At 42.4% G+C, this 20,705-nt stretch overlaps 2 pseudogenes; both read left to right on the forward strand.

Annotated features, from left to right (window-relative positions):
- The first annotated feature begins 10,083 nt into the window (after window positions 1-10,083).
- LOC119506782 lies at window positions 10,084-11,461 on the forward strand (annotated as a pseudogene).
- A 6,527-nt stretch (window positions 11,462-17,988) lies between these two features.
- LOC119507452 lies at window positions 17,989-19,393 on the forward strand (annotated as a pseudogene).
- Window positions 19,394-20,705: the final 1,312 nt, after the last annotated feature.

A 20,705-nucleotide genomic window follows, 5' to 3' on the forward strand; every position in this document is an offset into this window, starting at 1 on the left:
GGAATAGCATAATACTGTGTGATGGTAGTACAGTATTGTAAGTACACCGAACAAAGATGTCTGTGAGTAAAGCTGAAAGAGGTGGGATAGGAGAATGTATGACACCAGAGGTAAAGATAGATGATAAAGACTGTGACTGTATAACTTGGCAAAAACTGGAGTGGCCAATGACTGTTACTAAATATACAAATATAAAAATGTTTTTTGCATGTGGGAGAGCAAATGAATGTCAACCATGTAGAGTGTTGAAAAAGGGATGGTATTTGGGAAACAACATAATCAAAGCAAACTGGAGTCCATGGTCAACAGTAACATTGTAATATACCTCCATTAAATGTAACAAAGGCAATATGCCAATGCTAAGTGTAGATGAGAGGGGGATATAGGGGAGGAATAGGGGATTCTTGGTAGTGGTGTTACTTTCTGTCCTTACTATTATAGCGTATTGTATGACATGTTATTTTTCTTTTTATCATCTTTTTTATTATTGCTAAAAAAAATTTTTTTTCTTGTAGTAATCAATATGTTCAAGTGCTGATTGTGGTGGTAAATGTACAACTTTATGATGATACCATGAACAACTGATTGTACACTGTGGATAAATGTATGGCATGTGAATATAACTATAAAATTATAGGAAAAAGTATATATGGGAGTAAAAGTGTTGGAGAAAACATGGTGAGAGGGATATACCTATCTACTGTTGATGAGCAGGTAGAATGGTGTAGCCTTTCTGAAGGTCAGTGTGGTGGTTCCACAAAAAGTTAAGTATGTGGGGACCATAGGTCCTGCAACCTCACTATGAGCTATGTCATTTGAATATCTGAGAGCAGAGACATGAATGGACATTTGCAAACTGCTGTTCATGGAGACAATAACCATGGTTTGCAATGCGTGGAGGTGACTTAAGGGTACATAGACTGAGGAACAGAATGGTGAACTGTGGTATATGCATACAATGGAATATTGAGCAACTACGAGAAGTAGTGAAGCTGTGAGATGCACAATGAGGTGAATGGATCCTGTACACAGTATTTGAGTGAAGTACGCCGGGAATAAAGGCAAACACTGTAATGCCTCACCAATATGGACTAACTACGATATGTAAACTCAGAATTGAATCTTAGAACATAGCCTAATGTGGACATGATAACTGTAATAGTCCCTAGATTATAAGCTCTTACAGCAGTCAACTCTATTCCTGAATTGTAATGCCTATCTCTAAACTTTGAGATGCTGATCCCTTAGTGTATAACCTGATTGGTCTCTGGAACAATGCATATCTCTGAGACACCTGAAACTCAGAGCTAGAGCTTGGCAGATATGAATGTCAGTATTAGTGCATATGGCAACTGTTAAAAAAAAAGCTGAAAAAGAGCCCAGACTTCAATTAGTGATATGAATGAAGCAGATCTGGTTAAGACTAGGGCAAACCGGGCCAAAGGGTAAAGGTCGAAACTGACTGTGTTTTAAAACTCCAACTTCCATGTGAGACCAAGGGAAGAGATGTCTATTTGGTGCAGGATCTATATTTTCTAAACAGTATAACTCTACAGTCAGTTTGTTCAAACACCACAATTACATGGAACTTTGAATAAGAAGTGAGATACAGTAGGTTAGTATAGGTTAGAGTGAAATAGTGACACATCCCAAAGTAATTTGGGCAGAGAATAAAAAATATATTTACAGCCTCTCCTCCCCCACCCCAAGGAGCTGGGGGAAGGTGCAAAAGTGTTGGACTTCCTCACCTGGACTGGTGTTGATGTCACAAACATTGGGACTGGCGGTTTGATGTGCCAAGCCCTCGATTGTGGGACTTGCCCTTATGAAGCTCGTTATGGCAAAGGAGAGGCTAAACTTGCATATAATTGTGCCTAAGAGTCTCCCCCTGAGTACCTCTTTGTTGCTCAGACGTGGCCCTCTCTCTAACTGAGCAACCTCAGCAGGTGAACTCACTGCCCTCCCCCCATGTGAGACCCAATTCCCAGGGGTGTAAATCTCCCTGGCCATGCAGGATATGACTCCTGGGGATGAATCTGGACCTGGCATCATGGGATTGAGAATATCTCTTGTTAGCAAAATGAGACAAAATAGTTTCAGTGGCTGAGAGATTTCAAATGGAGTCGAGAGGTCACTCTGGTGGACATTCTTATGCACTATATAGATAACACCTCTTAGATTTTAAGGTATTGGAATAGTTAGAAGTAAATACCTGAAACTACCAAACTCCAACCCAGTAGTCTGGACTCCTGAAGACGATTATATAATAATGTAGATTACAAGGGGTGACAGTGTGACTGTGAAAACCTTGTGGATCACACTCCCTTTATCTAGTATATGGATGGCTGAGTAGAAAAATGGGGATAAAAACTAAACGACAAATAGGGTGGGATGGGGGGATGGTTTGGGTGTTCTTTTTTTACTTTTATTTTTTATTCTTATTCTGATTCTTTCTGATGTAAGGAAAATGTTCAGAAATAGATTGTGGTGATGAATGCATAACTATATGATCGTACTGTGAACAGTTGACTGTATACCATGGATGATTGTATGGTATGTGAATATATTTCAGTAACACTGAATTTAAAAAAAAAAACACACCACCACCCATATGTTACCACACACACACACACACACACACACACACACACACACACAATACTGATATTATATAAAACACTATCTCAGATCATAATGGAATGAAGTTGGAAATCAATTATCAGGCATAAGATCAGAAAACTCACAAATATACGGAGGCTAAACAACACACTTTTAGACAACCAGTGGGTAAAGGAAGAAATTAAAAGAGAAATTAGTAAATACCTTGAGGCAAATGACAATGAAAACACAACGTATCAATACTTATGGGATGTAGCAAAGGTGGTGCTGAGAGGGAAATTTATTGCCCTAAACTTTTTAAAATTCAGTTTTATTGATATACAGTCAAATATCATACAATCATCCATGGTATACAATCGTTCACAGTACCATTATCTAGTTGTGCGTTCATCACCCCAATCTATTTTTTGAACATTTTCCTGATACCAGAAAATGTAAAAATAAGAATAAAAAATTAAAGGAAAAAAGAACCAAATCATTCCCCCCTCCCACCCTATTTTTCATTTAGTTTTTGTCCCCATTTTTCTACTCATCCATCCATACACTGGATAAAGGGGGTGAGATCTGCAAGGCTTTCACAACCATACTGTCATCCCTTATAAGCTACATTTTTATACAATCATCTTCAAGAATCAAGGCAACTGGATTGCAGTTTGATAGTTTCAGATATTTACTTCTAACTATTCCAATACCTTAAAATCTAAAAAGGGTTATCTATATAGTGTGTAAGAGTGCCCACAAGAGTGACCTCTTGACTCCATTTGGAATCTCTCAGCCTCTGAAACTTTCTTTCATTTCATTTTGCATCCCCTTTTGCCCTAAACTTTTATATTAGAAGAAAGAGAAAAAATTGATTAATTAACTGTTCACTTGGGGGAACTAGGAGAGAACAGCAAACTAACCCCAAAGCAAACAGAAGGAAAGAAATAACAGAGATTGGAACAGAAATAAATGAAATTGAGAACATGAAAACAATAGAATCAACAAAACTAGAAGTTGGTTCTTTGAGATAATCAGTAAAATCGATGGCCCTTTAGCTAGGCTAACAAAAAAAAAAAAAAAAGAGAAGAACACAGATGCAAAATAAATACAATCAGAAATGGGAAAAGGGACATAACTACTGACCCCACAAAAATAAAGGAGACAATGAGAAGATACTATAAGAAACTATATGCTAATAAACTAGACAACTTAGATGAAATGAACAACTTCCTAGAAAAGCATGAACAACCCACATTGACTCGCGATGAAATAGATGACCTCAGCAAACCAATCACAAGTAAAGAGATGGAGTCAGTCATCAGAAAGCTCCTAAAAAAGAAAAGCCCAGGACCAAATGGATTCACATGTGAATTCTACCAAGTATTCAAGAAAGAATTACTACAAACCCTGCTCAAACTCTTCAAAAAAAAATTGAAGAAGAGGGAAAGCCACCTAACTCATGTTTAACTGATCAGAATTTTTATGCTTTTGTTATTCTGGTTCTTACCCTGCCTATATGTCTTTCTTGCTGGCCAGTTGTCAGATTAGCTCTCCCCCTAGGCTATCCCTAAATGCAGGCATTCACAGCGGTCTGCCTCTGGTGTTTAGGCAATGGGCACCACAGCAAGTTCTCTGTCTGTGGGTAAAACAAATCTGCTGGCTCCCAGTGGTGCTCCATTTCTCCCCAGCCAGCAAGTCCTGGGTGTGTTTTGGAGTACTGTTTTAACTGTTGGTTTGTCCATATTTCTCAACTTAAACAGGGCAGGTTTCTCATGCAGGGAGTGTAGACCAGCTCCAGTGGGCCTAGGATAAGGTTTGGAGAGGTTGTGAGAAGTCCTATAATTCCCTTGCACTTTCGAGTCTTCCCAGCAGATGGTGCTCTTTGGTGACTCAGTTCTCCTCAGAAGGTGTTTACCTTCTGGATCCAAGGCTATATCTGAACAGGTGAGGCTGAATTACCACTTGGAGCCCAGCTGAGACTGGCCAGGTGGTGCTGAATTATCTCTTGGAGCCCATGTGAGTCTGGCTGGGTGGGGTTGAATTACCTCTTGCAGTCCAGCTGAGTCTGGCTGGGTGTGGCTGAGTTGTCTCCTGGAGCCCCCATCTGACTGTGCAGGGCTGAAGCTGCGGGGTTCCTGTACCCTTACTTTGCTGAGCAAAGCCTGACTCAATGTGGGGTTGCATCCCCCACTCTCCCTGCTGCAGAGGACTTCCCCAGATGCCACAGTTTTCAGCCATCCTCCAGGTGGGTAACAGCCTCTGGCTACTATGTTCTTCAAGGGTTGAGGAATGGCTTTCAGACCCAGGGCTGGAAACAGTCTCTGCCCTCATTTTCTCAGACTCTTTGTCCCTCATTGATTTGGGCCTTGAAATGTTCTATTTTATCCCCCTGATCTTCAAATGATGGGGATCTGAATCACTGCTTTGAGCAATTTTATAGTCTGTCCCTGGTGAGAGGTTAGAGGAATCCCAACTGCTGGTTCTGTGTTTCTTCTGTGCTGGGGTAAACCAGGAGATGGGGAGGGGAGAGCACCAGCTGGCCCAGAATGGTGTTCTCCTACCTGATACCTCTCTTCTTCAATTCAGCATCTTTAGGCTCCTTCTCCCATCTATACCCTCCTCCAGAGTTCCAAGCTAGTCAGGGTTATCCCCCTTTATTACTGAATATCTGGGGAGAAGTTATCAGTAGCTGTTTATGTTGCCATGTTGTAGATACGGCCCTAGATACCAGCTTTTTAATGGCCAAAAAAAGACATCAAATAAACCAACAACACAAAAAATGAAAAAACCTCTCCTATCTATTATCACCATTATCAACCCTCTCAGCTGTTATCACTATTATCAACATGTCTTCTGACTAAGCTTACAATCCAGCTGGAGAGACAAAATGATGACAAGGCAATTAGTGTATGGTTAAAGACAATCGTAACAGTGCAAAACTAAATGGTGCCACCTGCTGACACAGTATAGCAGAAGCTCAAAGCAATTAGCGCTCAGTGAGGACTGGAAGGTATCATGAAGGAAGCAGCTCTTGCTCCAGATTTGAAAAAATGCATGGGTTATTGACAGGAGACCCAGAATAAAGTCTTAGAGCCAGAATGCCTATAATTGTGCCTAAGAGTCTGCCCCGAATGCCTCTTTGTTGCTCAGATGTGGGCCTCTCTCTCTAGCTAAGCCAAGTTGGCAGGTGAAATCACTGCCCTCCCCCTACGTGGGATCTGACACCCAGGGGAGTGAATCTCCCTGGCAACGTGGAATATGACTCCCGGGGAGGAATGTAGACCCGGCAAAGTGAGATGGAGAACATCTTCTTGACCTAAAGGGGGATGTGAAATGAAGCAAAATAAAGCTTCAGTGGCTGAGAGGTTCCAAAACAAGCTGAGAGGTCACTCTTACACACAATATTGACAACACTTTTTAGGTTCTAATGAATTGGAATAGCTAGCAGTAAATACCTTAAATTATCAAACTATAATCCAGAACCCTTGAATCTTGAAGACGATTGTATAAAAATGTAGCTTATGAGGGGTGACAATGTGATTGGGAAAGCCATGTGGACCACACTCCCCTTTGTCCAGTGTATGGATGGATGAGTAGAAAAAGGAGGGCAAAAAAACAAAACAAAACAAAAACAAAACAAACAAAAAAAGCACCCAGTGTTCTTTTTTACTTTAATTGTTCTTCTTCACTTTAATTTTTATTTGTACCTTTTTCGTGTGTGTGGTAATGAAAATGTTCAAAAATTAATTTTGGTGATGAATGCACAACTATATAATGGTACTGTGAACAACTGAATGTACGCTTTGTATGACTGCATGGTTTGTGAATATATCTCAATAAAATTGAATTTAAAAAAAAAAAGAGCCAGAATGCCACAGAAGGTGGAAGAGTGGAAGATTCCCTTGGGAGTGCTGGAAATGAAGATGTACATGAAGAGTAGATAAGATGTGGAGGTCCCTGATGGGTGTGCTGAGGTCTTGACCCAAGAAGTATGAGAAGCAGAAACAGGGAAATCCTGAAAACTTTTGAGCAAAGTAGGTATAGATAACAGCAATATTTAAGGAATCTTTTTGGTTTGCACGAGAGACTGGAGGAGAGGTGAACTGGAATCATGGAGGCCAGGTAAGAAGCCATTATCATTATTTAGATGGAAGGTATTGGTGATAATAGAAATGTGAAATTAGATATGTTTTGAAGCAAGAATGATAGGACTTTGTGAGTCACTAGATACAAGTAAAGGAGACAAAAATGCTTCCAAAAGTTTTGACCTGGGTGACAAGTAGAATGGTTGTTTATTGGAAATTAAACAGTTGGGACAGGATATTGTCTTGGAGTCAGATTGGGCCCAGGTGTAAGGTAATTTGTCAAGAGTTGATCATGTCAGGACTTCACATGGATAGATGGAGGTCCATGTTGGAGTTTGGGTGAGAAATTTTTTAAAACTGGAGTTAAAGATTTGAGAGTATGAACAGAGAAGTGATTGGCCAAAATGAGAATTAATGAGACATCTGACAAAGAAAGAAAAACAAATACATGCAAAATATAAGTGAAAGATTTAATGAAGGAAACAGTTGGTAAATAGAAAAGCTGGGCAAGCATACATTCAGTGACTCATGGCAGGGGTGACAGTGGGTGGGGAAGAAGGAGGAGGGGGGAAGGGAGAGAAAGAGGAAAATAGAGGGGAGGACAAGGAGAAGGTGAGAAGTTTACTGTTTATTCCAATATACCAACGCTCTTTGGAGCTCCACTCACCATGTTTGAGTCAAGAGGCATATTCCCTAAGATTAATCCATCTATGTCCATTCAATTATATTTTAAACTTCAGTGAACGGAATTTATGTAATAAAGCAACTTTGCATCCACTTAGCTGGTAAAGAAATTAGGGAAGGAAAGTAACGTAAAGGTACATTCATTTTCTGGCATGAGATAGAATTTGATATTGCCTTAAGTCAGTATTCTGAGAACTTTTAAACACTTTTGTGATTTCTCAAAGCTAGTTGGAGATATTAAATAAAGTGCCAAATCAGAACAGAGAAAGTGAATTCAAACCAGCTCTAATTTAAGATTGAGTTAGGCAGAGGCTTTACCTTCATGATGGGAACACTCTCCTGTGCTGGTTTGAACTCAGCTCTTTTACACAGTGTTATTGTCTTGATAAGGAGGCCCGGGTTCCAGAGCTTTGGTCAAACATTAGGTGTGGAAAACAAAGAAAGGGGAGTAGATACTGTGGTGCTGGATGCTATCAAGTAGTCATACTGTCCACTGATTCTCAAAGACAGCTGAACAATACTGCCATGCTTGGTCCAACCCCTATGATTGGGTCCACAACTTAGGACTATACTGAAGTTCCATAGACTCACTTGAATGTCCTTCACTTGTGTCTGCAATGAAGATCTGATTTTCAAACCACAGGTGAGCCACAGTCATCCTGTTCTGAGCCAGAGTCTCAGTTTTGTCAGAATAGATGATGGAGATGGAGCCGAGGATCTCCACTGCCTCGAGGGTCTTCACCAGGCAGTTCTTGCCCATCCATTTGAGTCACCTGGACAGCTGGGCAGGAAAGAGAAGGGAGTTATTTGAAGAACCAGAGCTAGAAAATTCATTTTGATCACTGTTTCAACTGCATATAGGTATCTAAGTGTAGATGTGATTGCATTTTAGGAGGCACCAGAACTACTTTTAGGAGTGAGGTATAGTTATAGATGTAGTGGTTTATAAACCTAACATGTCACAATCCTTTTTATTTATTTTTGTTTACATGGAGCACATTTTTATCCTTTCATCACTTGAAGAAAATGATCCTGATGGACCCTGTTCTGGTTTGCTAGAGCTGCCATTATCCAAAATACCAGAAATGGATTGGCTTTTAAAAGGGGATTTATTAGGTTACAAATTTACAGTTTTAAGACCATGAAAGTGTCCAAACTAAGGCATCAACAGGAGTATACCTTCACTCAATGAAGGCCAATGGCATCCAGAACACCTCTGACAGCTGAGAAGGCACATGGCTTGCATCTGCTGGTCCTTTGCTCATGGGTTGTGTTTCAAAATGGCTTTCTCCAAAATGTCTCTGGGTTTCTGTCTTTGCTCCTGTCTGTGTCAGAATCTGTGTATCCTTGCTTCTTTCTCCCAAGGCATTTCTCTCTAAGCATCTGTGGGTCCTCTCTTAGCTTCTCCAGGGCAAACTCTGGGCTTCATCTCTTAGCTTAGCATCTCCAAATATGCTTTTGTCTGCATCTCCAAGCATGTCCAAACCTCAGTGTTTGTGTTGGCTCTAGAGGTCCATTAAGTAGTCCAGTGAACTAATCAAGACCCACCCTGAATGGGTGGGGTCCACAACTCCATAGAAATAATTCAGACTTCTCTCCCACAGTTGAGTGGATCACATCTCCATGGAAATAATCTAGAAAGTTTCCACTATTAAAAAAGAACTAATAAGTCTGCCCCCACAAGATTACATTAAACAACATGGCTTTTCTGGGGGACATAATAGATCCAAATCAGCACAGACTTGCAGACAGCAAACACAGGTAAGGTTGCTATGGCCTGTCCTCATGAATAATTATGAGGAGAGCTTTGGCTATCCACTCCTATGCCATCCTTGAAGATAAATGTGCAAGACAGATATTTACTGATATTTGCCAAACAGGTTGTCCCAAAGGACTGTCTTCTTGCTTTGAGGAATCAAGTTACATTTATATTTCATTTTACGAGCTTCATATTTTAAAGTTGCAGAGGTCAAAGAGCTCTGTTGACTTCAGTTTCTTCAGATAACAGTCTTCTAGTATCAGAAGAGAACTGAAATTCAAGAAAAACTCTTCTATCTTTGTGCAGCACAATACTAGACCAGTGATTATGTAGGCCACCACTACATAGACCTGGAAATAAGACTCTATTTACAGGGCCTCCATGTCAGGGTCTGGGGAGGAGGTTGGCTTTAGCTGCAGGATTCAATCTGGTGGGCCCTTACCAAATTGAATTTTGGAGCAGAAGCAGGAAAGGAATCAGTTGATTTGCAGAAGAAAATTGGAGGGATTTTCTTATTTGATCCTGAGAGAGGGAAGAGACAATGAAGCACAGCTGGAGACTATGTCTGAGTTCCTAAGCTGCAGGAATTGCCAAGAAGTGTAGGGAAGGGAGTAGTCTCCCGAAAATCAATTGATGGTGGCTTGACTTCATCCTACCAGATCTTAAGGGGCAAGAAAACATACACTGATTACAAATAACTGTCCCGAAAATGAGTACATAAAGTTTTCAAGAACAGTACATTATTATATTGAAAATATCACCATTCCTTTGATACCTCTAAGAAACAATCTATCTAAATGTTCTAATTTTGTCCTTTATGGGGAAGGAGTTTCCCTTTAAAGACTCAGGAGACTTTATTGTTTGCCCATTGGAACTAGCATAGGTATTATGTGTTACAATGTCAGGGTGTGGGAAGAGTCTGTGGCTACCTAACAGCAGGGACTCACAGTGACCATGGCCAAGAGGTACGTTGGCCAGAATGATGCCAAAGAGGAAGGTGATGGAGCCCAGCACAAACTACTTCATGGACACTTATGATACAGAAAATGATGGAGATGGCCACTCTTTGCCACAATATGAACAAAGTGCTTGATCTTGATAGCAATGAGCATCATCTCATTTCTAAACCCTGAAGTCAGCAAGGCAATCTGTCCAATGACAGTGTAGTCCTCCCTGTTGATGACCATGCCAGTTGCTGTGCCTGTATGGGAGGTAGACATTTTATTCCCGGGCCCCTGGCGATGAGAAAAACAACCTGCTTACAGACTTCTCTTTGGTGGCTTAGATGATAAACCAGTACATGATATTACAAAGATAAGACATCAGATCTCTAAGTTCTTCGATTTCATGTATTTTTTTCTGCCTCCTGGACCTAGAATATGACCTGTCCACCCAGGTTCGTGATGCAGGACATGCCAAAACCAGATGTCAACAAGGAGAACTACATGCAGAATATGGAGAGAGAAATTTCAAACTCTGATGGAACATGGCCAGTCGGTATGCTGGGGAAACTCACATCCACAAGTGACATGCTGCTCAAACTGGTGCGGACACAGGGAATCAAGTTCACGTTTGGACCTTCTGGGTGAAAGGAGAATATAAGAGAGGACAGGAGTGTCTGTGCAGACATGAGAAGCCTGCAGATCTGGATGAACACCTTGTTGATCAAAATTTCAAAGGCAGATGTTATGGGATGAATGACCCTGTAGTAGATAAGCTGCTAAAGCAAGCTTCAACGATGGGTCGACTGGACCCACCAGAGGACAAGATTATCACTGCACTATATCTTGGTGGTTTGGGAGATACCATTATTGAGACAGATCTAAGAAATCTATCAGTCTGGAGAGATTCAGACAAAAGTTTTTGTTCTGAGACAGCAGTGTGCTTTCATCCAGTTTGCCACAAGGGAAGCTGTGGAAGTGTCTGCCAAAAAAATCCTTTAATAAACTGATTGTCAGTGACCATAGACTCACCATGAAATGGGAAAGATCCCAAGCAGCCAGAGGGAAAGACAAAGAAAAGGATGGAATCACAGACTCTGGAATCAAGCTACAGCCTATTCCAGGGCCGCTGGAGTTCCTCCTTCTCCCATAGCAGCAGCAGAAGCCACTGCCAACTACATTAACTGACCCCCAAGTGGCCCTCCAGCCATGATGAACATTGCCCTGCCAAGAGTCCATGGTATTGCTGCATCCCCAACCCCATATTTTGGGCCACACATGTTACACCCAGCGGGTCCAATCCCTCCTTTCATGAGGGCTCCAGGACCAATCAACTTTCTCATGACTCTCAGAGGATGGGGGTTCATGCTGGTAATCACAGCAGCCTCTAGCACATTTATCACCACCCTTGGGCTCTAAGAAAGAAAGGGCACTGAAATATCCCAGTATAGCAAATGAATTTTGGAATAAATATATTTTTTCTTCCTTTTAAGTTTCCATGGTATCTTCTTATGTTCTGCTGGGGGCAGTCAGAGGTCTACAGGCACACTTTGCTACATGTATTAAAAGGACTGACGGATCTCAAATAAGCTGCCATTAACACTTCTGTTTACTACTATAACATTACTAACAAAGCCTAATGCCTTTTCCCATTTCTTATATGGGGGACAACTAACTGAATGAATTGGAATGTCCAACAGAGTTACCATTCCACCTATAGGTTCATTCTGTATCTTTATTTTGGAAAAAAATTGAAAAAGGTTTCAAAAAAAAATTGGGGGGAAAACACTTTTGACCATTTTTAAGTCCTTAGGGTACTTTCCCTTTTATCAAAGAAAAAAAGGATTACAAACTCTAATCATTCTAATGGCATGAGAGGGATTGAACACTTCTGAAGTCATACCCTTGGAAAAGCAAACAGAAACCAGCTACCGTCACATTCCAGATTTGTTTTTCCTCTCTTCATTTCTTTACTTTCTGCTAAAGGAATCTGGCTGATAGTCATACTGCTCTACGCCAGCAAAAAGACCAAAAAAAAAAAAAAAAAAAAAAAAAAAAAAAAAAAAAAAGCAAACAAAAAAAACACAATAAGCTTTTATTCCTGTCAGACAGAAAAACAAATTTCATGGAGGTATATTTCATCATAGAAGCCTGGTTTCTGGAATGAAATTATTTTAGAGAACTTCCAATTAAACACCTTAACAAACAAAAACAAAAAACATTGGATAGAGTTTGAATGGAAAACCCATGATGTACAGATAGAACTTGGATTGCCAGCATTCACCTTCATGTGTCTTGAGCGTCTCAATTTTTTTTTTAATTTAATAAATTTTATTTTGAAATAAATTCAGTCTTACAGGAAGAGTTGCAAAAACAGTACAAACCCTATACACAGAACTCCATCATACCCGACCCCTCTCCCTGATACCCCGATCCACTACCTTTAACATCCTGTCACACCACCATTTCTTTCTTTCTCTCCCTCTCACCCTCCATCCCTCGCTCCCTATCTATCATCCATCATCTATTGCTCTGTCCTCTGAACATATGAGAGCAAGCTGCACATATCTTTGAACAAACAATATAATTCACATATACCTTTCCCATGGACAAGAACATTCTTTTATGCAATCTCATTAAGCGCAGCTAAGAAGTTCAAGAAATTCAACATTGATACAAAGCTTACATTCTATATTTCCTTTTGTGTGTGTGTGTGTCCCATCTGTGTCCCTTTGAGCCTCCTCTCCTCCATCCTCAGATCCCATCCAGGATCATCCTTGGCATTTAATTGTCATCTATTTAGACTGTCTTTTTTTTTTTTTTTCAATTGTGGAAACATATATATAGCCTAAATCTTCCCATTCCACCCCCTCCCTAGCATTCCATTAGTGGGACCAATCACATTTAGAATGTTGCAATGCTATCACCTTCCCACCATCCATTTCTAGAAGTTTCCCTTCACCCCAAACAGAAACCCTAGTCTCATTTCTTAACTCCCCATTGCCCCTTTCCCCACTTCTTGGAACCCCTACTCTACTTTTCATCTCTATGGTCATATTCTCTGATACTTTCTTTGTGTTTACTGTGGGGCTTAAATTTAACATCTTAAATCTATAACAATCTTGTTTTTCTTTGATACCAACTTAACTTCAATATGATACATACACTATGTTCCTATACTCCATCATTCCCCCACCTTCATGTAGTTCTTGTCAAAAATTACATTGAGTCCAAAATCACTGATTTATCATTAAAGTTTATGTATTTTAGATCCTGTAGGAAGTAAATAGTGGAGTTACAAATCAAAAATATAGTAGTATTGGTACTAAGAAAAATGAAGTTATGGCCCAGTCAAAGGAACAAAGGAAAATAATGTTGGGAGATAGTAGCACAGCAATGTAAGTACACTGAATGAGTATGGTTGAAAGAGGAAGGCTGGGACCATGCGAGACACCAGAACAAAAGACGAAGGATAAAGACTGGGACTGTGTAACTCAGGGAAACCTAGGGTGCTCAACAATTGTAATAAAAGGTACAAATATGTTTTTACATGAGGTAGAACAAATGAATATTAACATTGCAAGGTGTTAAAAATAGGGTGGGATTGGGGGGAAAATACAATCAAGGCAAACTAGAGACTATAATTAACAGAAACATTGTATAATGTTTCCTTTAATATAACAAAGGCAATATACCAAAACTAAATGCATATGGAGGGAAGGGTAGGAGAAGGGTATGGAAATCCAAGCATTGGTGATTTTGTCTGACTCTATTCTACTTTGGGTTAATGCTATCTTTCCTTTTGTTGCTTTCTAGCTGTCATGTTTTTTTTCTCTCTCTCTCTCTCTTTCCTTTTTCTTCTGTCTCTCTGCTTTCTTTGACTCTTCCTCCTTCTTTGTGGAAGAAGTGGAGATGTCCTTATATAGATAGTGGTGATGGTGCTGAACACATAAATACGTGACTATACAGGAACCAATAATTGTTTACTTAGGACAGAATGTATGGTGTATGAACAAAACTGTCTTAAAAGAAATGGGTTGATTAAGAAAACTTGAAGGCACTGTATTGAGTGAAATAAGACAGACACATAAAGACACATATTGCAGGGTCTCACTGATATGAACTAATTATAATAAGTAAACTCATAGACATGAAATCTGTTACCAGGATATAGAACGAGGCTAAAGAATGGGGAGTGGTTGCTTATTATGAGCAGAATGTTCAACCAAGGTGAACTTAAACATTTGGAAATGGACAGACATGATGGTATCATGTTGTGAGAATAACTAACAGTGCTGAAAGGTGTGTGAAAGTGGTGGAAAGGGGAAGCTCAGAGTTATGTATGTCACCAGAAGGAAAGTTGGAGGTTAAAAGATCAGAATGTATAAAATAGTGAATCTTGTGGTGGACAATGTCCATGATTAACTATACAAATATTAGAAATCTCTTTCATGGACCAGAACATATATATGACACTATAACTAGAAGTTAATAATAGATGGGCATGTAGGAAAAAATATATTCCTATTGCAAACTATATACTACAGTTAGTAGTATTTTAACATTCTTTCATCAACAGTAACAAATGTACTATACCAAAACTATGAATCAATAATGGAGGGGGGCTGGTTAGGGGTATGGGAGGATTTGCGTTTCCTTTTTTTGTCTTTATTTCTTTTCTGGAGTAACAAAAATGTTCTAAAAATTGAAAAAAAAATTGTGATGGATGCACAGCTGTATGATGGTACCATGGGCAACTGATTGTACACTTTGGATCTTTGGATAGTTGTATGGTATGTGAATAATCTCAATAAAAATAAATAAAAAAAAAACTAATAATAATAAGAAGAAAGGGATACAAGGGACAAAATACCTATTGGAAAATATGGACTACAGTTAACGATTATATTTTATCCCCACAACTGGGTACCATGTGGTGCGGGTGAAGGCCGCCTTCAACATGAATTGTAAGACATGCAGAGAGTACAACTACAAGGGCAAAAGTTTCAACTTGCGGAAAGGGATGGTGCAGGAGGAGGTGTATCTGGCCACACCCATCTTCCACTTCTACATTAAATGCATGCACTGCCTGGCAGAGTTTACCTTCAAGACAGATCCGGAAAGCAGACTATACCCAGGAGCACACAGCCACAGGAGGAAGAAAAGAAAGAGCAGAAGGAGCAAGAGGACACAAAGATGAACAATTCCGTGAAGACACAGGAGAACATGGGGAGTACAGACTCCCTGCATCCCTGGACACGTTTTCCTGAGAGATTTCTGGACCTTCACTTCCGGGGCAGTTTCAGCCAGAAACTTCTTGCAGAGAGCACCTTCCTGGATTGGAGAAGAGTGCAATGGGAATTCAATGCAGTCCCAAACCAGTTTTCCATTCTTAGAGGTAACCACCAGAGGGAGCACATTCCAGCACTGGGGTCCTCACCCACCAACACAGCTGGGAATGGCTCAGGCAACAAGAATTTACGAAAGACCTGCAGGCCATGTGCCAAAGCCTTCATTTTGGACCGAGCAAAGGACAGCTGGGTAAAAGCCAAACTCCAAACAAAGGCACCAGAGAACAAGCAAACAAACACCAGCCAAAAAAGAAAACAACACTTAAAATCTCTGACATAACCAGCACAAAGAAGCAATGAACAGGAAGGACACTCTATAAGCAACAACCAATTTCCCTAGGCTGAGGCCTGGGCCCCACACCCTATACCTCAGTGATTGGAATGCAGAGGCAATTCCTCATCTGAACTCTCATGTGGAAATGAAAGAATATGCTTTTTTATAACTGTAATTTTCAGAGGAGATCCCATTATGAATAAGATTGATGTAGGTAAATTTGATTGAATGGAATTGTTAAAGTCCTTATGTCAATAAGTTCTTGCATGAACTACTACAAATTAAATATAATACTACTAGGGGGATACAGGGAAAAACATAACTGTTGCATAGCATGGACTATAGTTCACAGTAATATTTTAATATTCTTTTATCAAAAGTAACAAATTTTCTACACTGAAATGGTGAGGTAGGTTGACGATTAGGGTGGTAGCCGAATACGCAAAAGACAAAAACCCAGAAGCAGTCAGGCCTCAAGGAGAACGCTGTCTCTGAGGACAACAATAAAGAGCACCTGGTTGCCAAAAGACCCCCTTCTGAGTGAGTCGTCTACAGAGAAGGGTGGAACCAACCAGCCCACCCCAATGCACTATCTAATAATGGGCACTGCCCTGGAGAGAAGGTAGTTTAGTAGAAAGAACCCAGAACAAGGAAGGAGGAGGGGGAGTAAGTAAAGCTTATCTGTAAAGGGAAAGGGCCCCACATTGCCGGGGCACCTGGCTTTTCTCAACCCTGTCTTTGTGAGAGTGCCTACAGGTCCTCTCAGTAAATTGTCCACCTGCTTACTCTATGCTGTGCTGTGCCCTTGAGTTCTTTCGTGTGGCATGGCCAAGCCCCTAAGAAGCCAACTCAGGCAACACCACCAACACTATGGGTCAACAGTAGGGGTTGGGATAGGCGGGATGGAGGGATTTGGGTCTTATTTTTGAAGTTTGTATTTCTGTTCTGGAGTAATGAAAATGTTCTAAAATTAATCATTGGGATGTATGCACACCTGTGTAATGAGACTGTCAACCAGTGGTTGTACACATTGGATGGTTTATGTGGTGAGCATCTCTCAGTAAAACTGGAGAAAAAAAAAGAATTCTTGTCATTGGAATCTGTTCTCCTCCTCCCTTCATTTAACCCAGAGAGGACTCAGTCCTGTACACAGTCAATATTCACTGTTGTAGATTCAGGAGCAGGCCTGTTGCCGAGAAGTTCGGATCTAAGGGATGACTATCATTACTGAATCATTATATAGATATTCCTTTTTTTCTTTCTGGTATATTAAAGTAGACAAAGGGAAATACCTGAAATCTCTGAACTGTCATCCAGCTGCCTTGATCTCTGATAATGCCTGTATAGCCGTCATCCTGTTTCCTTGTGATTGTAAAAACCTTGTGACTCACCTTCAGTTGTACCCATTTTATCTGGGTTCTGGACATTAGTCTCTTGATCACGGAAGACAGCCCCCTAATGTTCATTAGTGAAGGGTCGTGGGTCAGCCCAGAAGGAACCCACTCCAAGCCCAAGGTTCTCTTGATATCCAAAGCTGGATCTAACCAAAGTGGGCCTGGCTGACATGCGCAGTGGCTTCAACTTTAACCTGTAAGTCACCTATACGTAAAAGTCCTGGCCACATCATATTAAGGCCTCCATTTTCTTACAGTATGTAAGTACAGTATGTAATCCATATGTTTCTGTGGAAAGTATGTAATCTATCTGGACTTGATCAATAATTAGATTACCTTTAATTACCTTATCTGGAGCCAGCATGCTCATTATCCTAAAACCTGCCCATCTCTTAATACTACAACACTCTCAGAATGACTGCAGTTTGGGGAGAGAGCTCTTTAGGCTGAAAGGCAATCTGAACTCCTGCTCCATGTCTGGCAAAAAACTCTGTGTCTCTTTGAAACCGAGAGGTCTCAGACATTGCTCATTGAGCACACCGGGGAGAAAAAAACAACGCCTTTGTCCAGGAACATTGCCAGCAGAGGCCAGGTCGTTTCAGGCCATGATTTTCACCAACCAACACCGACCTCTGCAGGACACATGGCCCCCTAGAACCTTCTCCAAAATATGCGCCTCTCCGAATCTCCACGCTCCGCCACGGAGAAGGACAGCCGGTTTCCAATCTTGACAGGCTGGGAGCTGAGCCAATGAAAAAAGCAGGCCCCATATGCGGTAGCCAATAAGCGTGGCGGGAGGAAGTGACGTCTTGGAACCTACTAGGGCGGGTCCTGGAAGTTGGGTGAAATACGGAGCCTGAGCTGTTCTCCTGTGTTTGTGAGAAGTGTGGGAAGCCAGGATGTTGGAGCGCAAAGTTTTATACAAATACTGTCCGCCGGACTTTGACCTGTCCAAGATCCCCAAGCTCAAGCTCCCCAAACGCCGGTAGTACGTGGTGCCGCTGCTGGCGCCTTTCAGTGCGCGGTGCAAGACCTGCGGAGAATACATTGCCAGGGACAAAAAGTTCAACGCCGGCAAAGAGATGCTGCGGGACCAGGTGTACCTGGGGCTGCCCATCTTCCGCTTTTATGTCATATGCCCTCGCTGCTTGGCAGAGACCACTTTCAAGACCGATCCTGCCAACACAGACTACAGCGTGGAGCATGGAGCCACACGGAACTTCCAGGCTCAGAAGCTCCTGGAGGAGGAAGAGAAGAGGGCGCACAAGGAGCGAGAGGACGAGGAGATGAACACTCCCCTGAAGGTGCTGGAGAACTGCGCCAAGGACGCCAAGCTGGAGATGGAGGTGCTGGAGAACCTGCAGGAGCCCTAGGCCCTGAAGCAGCAGCGGGCCCAGGTGGACTTCGAGGCTCTGCCTCGGCAGCACCGCCTCTGCGAGGAGGAGCGGCAGGAGCAGGAGGAGGACCAGAGGGAGACGACGGCTTTGGTGGAGGAAGCTAGAAAACCGCTTGCCAGGGGACTCTGAGGCGGAGGATGAGGTGGCTCCTGCCGCAGCCCGCCTGCCCATCCGGCCCCACCCCACCGCCATCCTGGATGAGGCCCCAAAGGCCAAGAGGAAAGCAGAGAGCTGGGAGCGGGGTGTTGGCAGCCTTGGCCGCGGCCCAGGTGTCAGGCCTGGGCATGGTGAGGAGGATACATGATGACGGCAGGTCCAGACTGGGCAGGGCCAGGCTGCAGTTGCCCCAGATCAGCATTCTGGGATAGCTGACCCCGCTCTCCCAGCTTGTCCTGGGGTCAGTCCCTCCACACCTGTCCGAATCGGGCTGGAGGGCCGACGCGTGGGGTCTGTCTCCTGCCTCTTCCCCAGGCAGCCCACAGAACGGGAAGGTGGCTGACCCTGCACCCTGGCGCCTCCTCCCTGAGCCAGCTGGGCGCATTCCTGGATACTGAGGCCAGCAACGGCAGCAACTGAGCCCCAGGTCAGAGATCACAGGGACAGCTCCTGCCACATCAGAGGCCACTGGACCTGGCAGTTGGGGCTGGCAGCCTTGGAACGTGCTGGAGCCAGAGTAGGCAAGCTGCCGCCACCAGCCTTGCATGACCTTGGGCACCAGCCTGCCTGCCCCACACTTCTTGCTTTCTGGATTCCTCCTGTGCACACCTGACAGTCCCAGCCCAGAAGCTGGCCCCTCACACCTCTGTCCTCTCCTCTCACCAGCCTATGAATAGGCCACAAGTTCCTCTACTGATTAAGGGTCTTCCCGAGTTTGAACGGGGACTGCAAAGCAAAACCAAAACCAAACTGCAGCCAAGTACACTTATGCACTGTGTCCTAATTTCTTCATTTACCAGAAATCCCAAGATTGGCATATCAACATACTGTAGAAAGGAAACCTGCTCTTAAGAAACAAGCACTCTTGCTTGAATGATGGTCCTCTCTGCGGCTGTTGAAGACTGCGAAGAGAGGTTAGAGCCATGGTTGCTTCTGTGGGTCAATAAAGGCCCAGGTCCTTGGGGCAACCTGTAGGACACATTTCCTACTGTTGTGGATCTAGATCCGTAAAAATGTAGCAGTTGCTGGAATACTTTAGGTTTCTAGAGAGTTTATTGCTTGTGATCTATTTTGGCTAATTGGTTGCTTTTTAAGAAGATTACCAGTATCATCTTAATAGATGATTGAAAAAATTTTAGTATATTCTGCAGGTTATTTCCTTAATCTTAGGTGAAAGCAGACTTTCCCCCATTAAAATCATGTCAATCTTTGTAATGGAAGTGAATGACATAAAGGATAAGATTCACGGAAGTATGCTTTGCAGAAAGATGTGTCTTCTGAAGGAGACAATGTTCTGTTTGTCACCAGCTGCCACGTTGTCCAGAGTAAGGGAGTGGAAAGCAGACACTCCAGTATTTATATGTGAAATAATTGTTGTAGGCTTGTTAAATGTGTGTAGCCCCATACCAGGTCCATCCTGTGGGTGAAGGTAAGACAGATCAGCTCCAGAAATGTTGCAAGCCAATAGAGGATCCATTGGTGAGCCAGTGCCTTCAGGCATGAGTTTGAAGGGTAAAGGAAGGAATGAACTCTATGGATTGGAATGAAGACAGGAGGTGATGCTCTTTGGGCAATATGCCTCTTGAAGGGGTCAAGTTTAGGCAGATTTGGAAGGATATGTTGCCTATAGACAGGCAGAAAAGAGGAGGGAGGCATGTGCCCTGGGCTGCGTGCAGGGAGCGGGAGGGAAAAAGGGAGGTGGGGAATGATGTCTGCACAGACTTCTGCAGGGTGGGAGTGGGTGTGAATAGGGCATTGTGGGGAGTGCTGGCACACATGATTTTTTTGAGGGAGTAGTGGTAGATAAGATTGTCAAGATGGAAATGGGCAGGGCTTCAAGAGGAAGGAGTTGTGGATTTTATCCTTCATACCTTGGGAAGCTGCTGAGAGTGAGAGTAGCATTCTGGGAACAATGTTTTGAGGGGAGAGGTTCTATAGCCAAAACCCAAGCACCCTCCTGACTCTGAGATTGCTGGTTTGCAGCAGCCCAATAGGAGACTCAGCGGATCCCTTTCCTGCGTGACTGACAGTGAGCACATGCCCATCAAGGTACCTGCTTCTGT

The sequence above is a fragment of the Choloepus didactylus genome, chromosome 12 (genome assembly GCF_015220235.1).
Source record: "Choloepus didactylus isolate mChoDid1 chromosome 12, mChoDid1.pri, whole genome shotgun sequence".
In the NCBI taxonomy this organism is placed as follows: domain Eukaryota; kingdom Metazoa; phylum Chordata; class Mammalia; order Pilosa; family Megalonychidae; genus Choloepus; species Choloepus didactylus.